The sequence below is a fragment of the Mesoplodon mirus genome, assembly GCF_964341445.2.
Source record: "Mesoplodon mirus genome assembly, chromosome: 11".
Taxonomy (NCBI): domain Eukaryota; kingdom Metazoa; phylum Chordata; class Mammalia; order Artiodactyla; family Ziphiidae; genus Mesoplodon; species Mesoplodon mirus.
The window spans coordinates 14629523-14639261 of record NC_138987.1 but is presented as its reverse complement, the minus strand read 5'-3'; the positions used below and the strand labels follow the sequence as shown (position 1 = coordinate 14639261).

The window sequence follows — 9739 nt, the reverse complement described above, 5'->3', positions numbered from 1 at the left end:
AATGGTAGGATATCTTTGAAAGTAATTTTTACAGGAATGAACAATTTTGTAAAATTTCTGACACAGGCTTGTATAACCAAGATGAATTTTTTTTTAAGAAGGATGGTTTAATGTGAAAAATCTATTTCTGGTAGGTATTATGCCTCTCATAACGTGGTCATCTTTTAAATGACAGTAATTAAAGTGCAGTGGGGCTGCGCATGAGCGGTAGCCAGCGGCATTGGAAAGATGGGAAAGGAAGAGCAGAAAAAACCCCGATCACTTTGGTTCCAGAAAACCTCCTAAAAAGAGGAAGGCGTATCAGGCCCTCAAAGCCACCCAAGAGAAGCAAGCACTTTTGCAAGCAAAGGAGCAGAGGAAATGAAAAGAGCTCCAGCTTAAGTGACTAGAATGGTTCCTAAATGATTCCCGGCAGCAACTACACGACAGGGTGCACCTCAGATGGTTAGAAGGGAAACCCCATGGCTTGAAAGGGCCAGATAAACCTTTCTTGGCCTTGGTTGTAGGCATCCAAAGGATTAATGTGGGGAGTACCATTGCAAGACTTTGCCTAAGTAAGATTTTCAGTGGTATCTTCGTGAAAGTAAACCCTCAGACCATGAAGACGCTTGGGTATAGTGGACTCTTATGTGGCCTGGGGAATTTCCAAATCTCAAGTCTGTTTGGGAACTCAGCTTGAAACACGGACAAGCCAAGGTCAAGAATAAAATCATCCCTCGGACAGACAACACAGTGACTGAGGAGCACCTGGGGAAGTTTGGTGTCATTTGCTTGGAAGACTTCATTCACGAAATTGCCTTCCCAGAGAAGAATTTTCAGGCGATCTCGGGGTTCCTGTGCCCTTTCCAACTCTCAGTGGCCCATCACACTACCAAGAATAGGGTGGGCTTCCTCAAGGAAGTGAGCTCACCTGGTTATGGAGGCAAACACACCAATTGGCTCATCCAGCAGCTGAACTAAACTTGGAATCTCTGAAAGTACAAGTGCTTTGGAAGAATGTGTTTTTGTTTTATGTAACTGTTACCCAGTATCTTCAAAGAAGGTGATTTTCTGCTATCCTCAGAAACTGGAGGGAAAGTGTCAGGGAAAAGATGGAGATGTTCACAGCAGGCACTTTTCATCCCACCCTAGTTCCAAGCAAAAGCTCCTGTGTATTTTCCACATTAGCCACCATGCACCTCTGAAACCAGCAAAGGACTCATGCCATGGAGGAGGGAGTCCTGTTTTGTCATATCTTCTTTCCTGGGCTTTAATGTTGGTGAATGAATACCCAAGCATGAATACAAGACAGCAGTGGACCAAGCCCAGGGGCATATTTGAACGTGGGGATTCCCACGGCCTTGTTTCGGGAAGAACTTGAAATACAATTAGAAAGAAGTGCACACACATATAAACATTATGACAATTAACCTGGAACAACTATTCAGGAAGGCTGAAGTGAAGTCTATGAAATCATGAAGGGTGTAGCTTCATAATAAACAATAGCTCAGTTTCATAGATGTTTAGTTTATGGATTTCAACTCATGTACTAAGCCCTGAGACTACAGAGATAAAAGAGACATAGTCCTGCAGTGAACTGGGGACTCATACAGTAATTCATGTAGAACAGGGGTAGTGGTGGGCTTCCTAAATGATGTGAAGGATGTAGTAAGTCTTGAGTAAGTAGATCTTCAGAAGAAAACGTTGCAGTCAGAAGAAAGGAAGGGCCTCTGAGGAACTATGAGGATTGTTCAGAATTGATAGAGCTTAAAACATGAAGCAGAGAGTGGTGGGCAATGAGAGGTGAGAAGTAAGAACACCTTGCTACTTTTACATGGCAATTAGGACATTTAAAGGTTCTATTATTCCATGGAAAGGCTCACGTTCCAGTGGTGCTGGGAAAACTGAATAACTACATGTAAAAGAATGAAATTAGAATGTTATCTAATACCATATACAAAAGTAAACTCAATATGGATTAAGACCTAAATGTAAGACTGGATACTATAAAGCTCTTTGAGGAGAACATAGGCAGGTACCTCTCTGACGTAAATTGCAGCAATATTGTTTTGAATCTGCTCCTAGAGTAATGAAAATAAAATCAGAAATAAACAAGTGGGACCTAATTAAATTTAAAAGCTTTTACACAGCAAAGGGAACCAAAAACGAAACAAAAAGACAACCTACAGAATGGGAGAAAATATTTGCAAATGATGCAACTGATAAGAGATTTATTTCCAAAACAGCTCATACAGCTCAATATATATATAAAAAAAAAAACCCAATCAAAAAATGGGCAAAAGGGACTTCCTTGGTGGTGCAGTGGTTGAGAATCCGCCTGCAGATGCAGAGGACACGGGTTCGAGCCCTGGTCTGGGAGGATCCCACATGCCGCGGAGCTCGTGCGCAACAACTACTGAGCCTGTGCTCTAGAGCCCGCGAGCCACAACTACTGAGCCCGCGTGCCACAACTACTGCAGCCCGCGCGCCTGGAGCCCGGGCTCTGCAACAAGAGAGGCCACCGCAAGGAGAAGCCCGCGCACGGCAAGGAGGGGTGGCCTCCACTCGCCGCAACTAGAGAAAGCCTGCGCAGCAACGAAGACCCAATGTAACCAAAAATAAATAAATTTTAAAAAAAATGGGCAAAAGACCTAAATAGGTATTTTTCCAAAGAAGATATATAGATGGCCAAGAGGCATGTGAAAAGATGCTCAACATCACTAATTACTGGAGAAATGCAAATCAAAACCACGATGAGCTATCACTTTACACTGGTCAGAATGGCCATCATCAAAAAGTCTACAAGTAATAAATGCTGGAGAGGGTGTGGAGGAAAGGGAACCCTCCTACACCGTTGGTGGGAATGTAAATTAGTGCAGCCACTATGGAGAACAGTACAAAGCTTCCTTAAAAAAACTAAAAATAGAGTTACCATATGATCCAGCAATCCCATTTCTGGGCATATATCCGGAGAAAACTATAACCCGAAAAGATACATGCACCGCAATGATCATAGCAGCACTCTTTACAATAGCCAGGACATGGAAGCAATTTAACTGTCCACAAATAGATGAATGGGTAAAGAAGATGTGTATATTCCAATATACAATGGAATATTACTCATAAAAAAGAATGAAAGAATGCTATTTGCAGCAACATGGATGGACCTAGAGACTATCACACCAAGTGAAGTAAGTCAGACAGAGAAAGACAAAATCAGATAAGATCACTTATACGTGGAATATAAAAAAATGATACAAATGAACTCATTTACAACAGAGAAACAGACTCACAGACATAGAAAACAAACTTATGGTCACCAAAGGGGAAGGGGGGGGAGGGATAAATTTGGAATTTGGAATTAACAGATACACATTACTATATATAAAATAGATAAACAACAAGAACCTACTGTATAGCACAGGAAACTATATTTAGTATTTTGTAATAACCTGCGATGGAAAAGAAGCTGAGAGAGAATAAATATATATATGTATAACTGAATCTCTTTTCTGTACACCTGAAACAGTGTAATTCAACTATACGTCAATTAAAAATTTTTTTAAATGAATAAGATCAATAAAAAAATCATATTTCAGATAAAACCCTAGAAGATTAATAATAAATTATCTGCATGTTATAGCACATGTTTGATGCCATTCTCAGCATATGGTTATTTCCTATATTCTTACATATAAATGGTGTGAGTCTTGCTCATTTAAATACTTAACTACGTGTGTAGTATTTGTACATCAGAAAACACAAGAGATGTATCAGAGTAGTATATATTTAAGTATTAAATACAGGGCACAAAAACAGTTTCTTATGAATTCAAAGGAAGGAGAAAACCTTTGTAGGTTGAGTGACACCCTGTGGTTCTTCTTCCTCTTTTTACTCCTTTTCCCCTCTTCCCTTTCTTTCTTTCCTTCCTCAATTATGTACTGGTCTCTTTGTGCCAGGATGTATGCCAAGAACTGGGAATATAGTGGTTAGCAGAAATAGATGGCTATTAAACAATTCTCCCGCAAACATAATTATAACAATCATGTGTTCTCAAGAAAGCATACTCCATAAAAGGGCATAAACAAGGCTGAATGCCACAAAGGAAATCTTCCTGAAGAATTTGTTAAACTGACACCTGAAGCATCATGAGAAGACAGAACGGATTCCTGAAGGAGGAGTAGGTGTGGACAGATGGTCCGGAGCAGGGGAGGACATGTGAGCCTCGCGAAATGAAGTGACGAAAGACAAGGACAGGAGAACTCCCAATGGACAGCTCAGAGGATTCATCTGATCCATAATGAGAGCATCAGTTGCTACACTATTCCTTCTTCAGTTAATCTATATGAAAACCTTTTCTGACACCATTAAAATCCATCCTTTCTTCATATCCTACTTTTTTTTTTCACACTACGATAGTTAATTTTATTTGTTCAAGGACTCATCTTGCAAGCATTAAACCAAGCTTGGGCTTTGATTCTGGGAGCCCAGATTCACATACTTAGGAAGATAAGAGCAGACTGTGCTCCATGTACAGGGATGAAAACTAAAGGCTCGTGGTTAATCACTCATATCCTACTTTTTATTTGAGTGGTTTCTGTAGGACTTACAGGCTTTCTATTTTTTCTTTTCTCATGCTCCTTTATCAGGTAATTAATTTAGACCACACTCATTTAAAACTTGATTTTGACACAATTTAGTTCAAAAAAGATTGCTGTATACTTGGAAGAAACACAAATACATTTCTTTCCATTTCTTCTGTATTTTATCTTTTAATTCAGATATATCTCACACCAAATTAGGCTGCACTGAAGCTCCTGAAACAACTTTGACCTTTTTAATATGGCAATTTCCATGGCAACCCTTTCCGATCACCATTGCAAGTGTGGCTATAAGACTGTTTCTTACTGGATGCCTTGGCTAGTTGGGGCCAAGGATTTGGACCTAACCTTGTTGCTACTGCTGGCAGCTGTCCAGGCCCAAATATCTTGATGCTGATATTTCTCCCCTTCTATATGTAACAGATGGGCTTACTGAACTTCCTTCAGTGCTCACTAGCCAATGATCAGGAAGCTGAATATGATAGGCCTGGGGTGGATCATAACAGCTATTCTGAGGTTGCGGGATTCTTCCTTGCCCAAACCCAAGACGCAACTTTGTTGGGAAAAATCACAGAGCCAAGATTACTGATTGAGAACTCAGAAACCTCAAGCAGGCACTCAGAGCTGCTCAGGAATCAAATTATGTTTCTCCATCTCTGTGGGATGACTGCACCGTATCATCTCCTTTTTCCTCAAACCTCCCACACATTCTCCTCCTACTGATGACCCAGACTCATATACTTCATTGAGAAAACAGAAGTCATTGAAAATGAACTCATCTTCCCACCACAAAACCTGCCAATTTGGTGCATTTGCATCCCAATTCTCCTTCCTCCACAATGAAGGAAGTGCTCCTCCTCTAAAAAGAAGGGATAGCTTTCTGCTTTTGCTCTGGATCCCACTACCTCTCGCATCATCAAAGACTTTGCTCCTTGAGTTATTCATGCTTTCCCTCAGCAGTAACATCTCACTGTTCAATTATCCCCTTTATCGTACAAGCATGCTGTACTATTTCCTCCTAAGAGTTTTTTTTTTCACATAACCATACATACTGTTTCAGTTCCTGCCTTATTTTCTGCTCTCCTTTGAACCAAACTCCAAATATATAACTGAACAAACTGCTTCTATCTCCTCATCTTTCTTCCACTCTTCAACCCAGTCTAATGTGCTTCTACATCTCTTCTACCTGGAACCCCCTCTGGTAAGGTCAACAACAACCTTCAGGTTGTCAAATCCAGTGAATTTCTTCCCTGCTCATCTTCCTTGGCTTCTCAGCAATATTTGTCAAAGTTGACATTCTACTTGCTTGAAGCATGCTTATCTCTTGGTTTCCAGGATCATTTTCCTAATTTCCTTCTACTTCTCAATCTTCTCTGTTGGGTTCTCTTCTTAAATGTTGGTATTTCTCAGAGGTTGTCCTAGGTCTTTATCTTATCTTTTGTCTAAATTTTCTTCTTACTTATATCATTCATTTCCACTGTTTTAAATGTTATGTGTTGAGTTGTGGTAACTTATTTCTTGCTTCTTCATTTGTATAAATTATGAACGTCACATATTCAAATGCCCCAAGCAGAACACTGAGCTCCTTTGTTCTCGTTTGACTTAAGCAACTCTTTATCCAGTTGATCAAGATGAAACTGAAGATCCACTCTTTTTCTTTTTAAAAATTTGAGGTGAAAAGCACATAACATAAAATGAACAGTTTTAAAGTGAAAAATTCAGTACTTACTATGACTTAGTCACTGTTCTATTGGTTTCCCATGAAATAATTCATTTAAACCTCAAAATGGTGCAGTAGATACTATTATTATTGCTCTTTGCAGGTGAGGAAACAAAGCAATTTGCTCAAGGTCACCAGCGAATACATGACTTCTCAGCGACTTCTTCCCTCAGGCATTTGAACACACTGAATTTCCTCCTGCCTTCAGGGTCTACACACATCCTCCTCCCTCAGCTGAAAACATCCATCCCTCCTTCCATCCTTCACGTCTCAGCTTAAATGACAACTTCTCTGGGTGCCTATTTCTGCAGTAAATATCCTTTCCTGTGATTCATCTCTCTTTTCCTTTTATAATGCTCAAAGCTGTTATTTCAACTTGTAATTATGGTGTTTTTTATTGCTTTGTTTGGTTGGTTTTTGCTTGTTAAACCTCTAGAATATAAGCCTCTTGAGGTCAAGGACTATGTTTCATTTATTTGTTTGTCCTTGTTATAATTATTATACCCCTGAATTTTTCACAGTTCCTGGTACAGGTTGGATTAATGAATGAATGGCTCCAATTCTATATTTTATGTAGGGAAAAATGAGTTGAATTACCTAGATTTTTATTTTGGTCTTTGAGTAGTTCTGTATCCCTTCCTCCTGTCTTCTCACCGCCTACTCAGTGGAGAAAAGAAAAAGAAACTGCCCTCAGTTCCAGATGTTGCTAAATAATTTCCAACTTTATTGCTCTGGGCAGGCTCTGGTTGAATTCCTCACTTGATTCCAGGGAAGATTAAGCAGAACTTGTCCAAACAAAATACAGCCTAGCAACATCTGGTCTCTTTGTGGTGTGGTTTGAAGTGCTTGCTGGTTGGTGGCTCCTTGTTTCCCCTCCATGTCTTTACTCATTTTTTTAAGTAACAACACTTGGAGTTATTAAAGCAGATACCTGGCACATTGGTCAGGCAGTACAGCTTTACCTTATAATCAGTGCATCATTGAGATGAAAATAACACTATGCCACAGTGTGACAATTTTAAGACTGCAGGAAGCAAGACAATACCCAGCCTGTGATGACAACCCACATTCTGCCAACACTATAGAAAATGAGTCCACAAATTGCGTACTCCAAGCTCTCCCACATGAGTCTGTTCCCCCCAAAATACTTGCCTCTTAATTCAGAGAGAATGCCCCCAGGATGATGACGGGGTAGAGCTCTGTGAAGTGTCCTGACATGTGTCTTTCTGCTACACATGGATCCTAAACTTACCCAGCTGCCGTCCCTTAGGATAATCAGGAAAACAGAGGGCTCAGAAGTCATGACAGCTGTCTTCTACTGACTGTTAGAGGATTGACATGCAACTTTAACCATCTCGCAAAGTAGGAATTACATTTTTGTCTTCATGTCAGATAACGAAACTGAAGATTCAAGATATTAGCCAAATTGTCCCTTGCCATCTGACTAGGAAGTGGAAAAGCTAGAATTCTAACCTATGTCTGAATGACTATCAAGCCACAGTGATACCTGGATACCACACTGCTTTCAAGATAAAAGACTATTAATTATAAACAACTTAAATACTAGGTAAATATATATATTAGTAAAAGTTAAACCTCAAAGTGGGATACGTTGTGTATCATTAGCAATAGTCTGTTGTGTCTTTAAAACATATTTGAGTTCTTGGTTAATTATTTTCATCATGATATTAATAACATGTATTGATTGAGGGGTTCCCCGGTCCCGGGTGCAGCGCTATTGGTATTATCTTCTTTCTCTTTATAAAAACTCTATGAGAGGAATACCGTGATTATCTTTATCCTATAGAAGAGAAAGCTGAGGTTAGAGAGGTTAGTTAGCTCAACCAGCTATAAAGTGGCAGAGGCTGGAGAGTTGAACTCCCAAACCATGCTCATAGCCATGTTAACTGGCCTTCCATGCATTAACTGTGATCATGCAGCTTTCCACCTGTTCCTAGCATTTAAGCAGATGTTATCTGTAGCTTCTGGCAGAGTCAACACTGATGGTTCTGCAACTTCTTGTCACAGTACCAAGAACTAATTATACGTCTTTCACGGAGCCATCGCAATGGCATGGATAAGTTGAAGGCATGAGATTCTGGATAATTTACTACAGTCGTGGAATATCTACTGGGTGTGATGCATAGCACAAGGAGCAATTCACTGGCAGACGGAAAAGATGTGGAAATTATGTACCCTATTCTCAAGCAGTTTAATAAGAAAAAAATTTTAAGTGTAAAAGATCTGGTTGAATAATTGAATAGCAAGAATTTAACTTCAAAGGAGTTATAGTACTGGTCCAATGAGTAAAAGTCTATTGAGTGCAAAAAAAACTACATTCTAGGAGCTGGCACATGGGTTTTGATCAGGCGTCTGAAAATGGTAAGATACAGATTATTAGAGACGGAAGAAAAGTTGGAGAGGAAGCCAAGCATAAATAAGAGCACAGATGCAGGATGTAGCAACTTGGTTGGCAAGCGATGGGCACGACTAGAACCGGAATCTGGGATAGAGAGCCAGTGGGGGGAAGAGCAGGTCTTTGGACAAGCTGGCATGACCTCAGAGTGCTCAGAGGGACTCTGTTCTTTAAATGACCCCAAGTATTGTTCAGGCCATCTTGTTGGTCACTGTCTCTCTTTGACTTTCTGTTTGTCTCCTTAAACATGAAACAATTTCCTTCTCCGGCCTCATACAAGTGACTTATATAAAACCTACAGCCTTCACTGCCAGCCACTAATTAATTATCTTGCAGGTATGCCTTCCCAGGTTCAAAGGAGCCTATGCATAAAAATTGCTACATTTTCCACTTATGGAAATATCATGTAATATCAACCAGACGCTACTCATCAGCACTTGAGCAATCAATGCACTTTTACCGAGTTCCTTGATGTGCAGGGTATGGGTCTAGGCACTGTTCTTAAAAATTAGGTGTTTTATCAAAAGCACTTGCAATGATTCAGAAATTTCTTCTTCTTTGATATCAAAAGAGCTGAGCGAAATCTTTGGGGTTTGTTAAAAATGATAGAAGTTGGAACTTTTCAGACAGACATTGAATGTGGGTGTTAAGTGGGTTTTCAATGGTATTTGATTCATCAAATTTATCTTGCTGTTATTCTGAGTTATCATTTTTGCCTTTAAAGTAGAATATTTGGAATGGGGGAACACTTCCTTTATTTTTTAGAATGTTTTCAGTTTCCTGAAAATAGATATAATGAAGGAGAGAAAAGAACAAATGGCAATGCTTTGGATAAGTCAAGGCATGACTACTTTATAATGTCAAAACGGCTAAATATATTTTCCCTTATGATGTGTAGGGGGACATTCAGCCCAGCAAGCCTGTGTAACATTTTCATATTCAAATCCAGCTGTACAAGCTACCATTGTACCAAGTAGTTCACTCTTAAGTGCCCCCACCCCAATCTCAATCACTGGCCACATT

The 9739-nt window shown here is 39.7% G+C and overlaps 1 pseudogene across 1 annotated transcript; it reads left to right on the top strand.

The window, feature by feature from the left end:
- The first annotated feature begins 228 nt into the window (after positions 1-228).
- LOC309812376 (large ribosomal subunit protein uL30-like) lies at positions 229-960 on the top strand (annotated as a pseudogene). Its single transcript has one exon. The product of its transcript is annotated as a large ribosomal subunit protein uL30-like (transcript).
- The last annotated feature ends 8779 nt before the right edge of the window (positions 961-9739 follow it).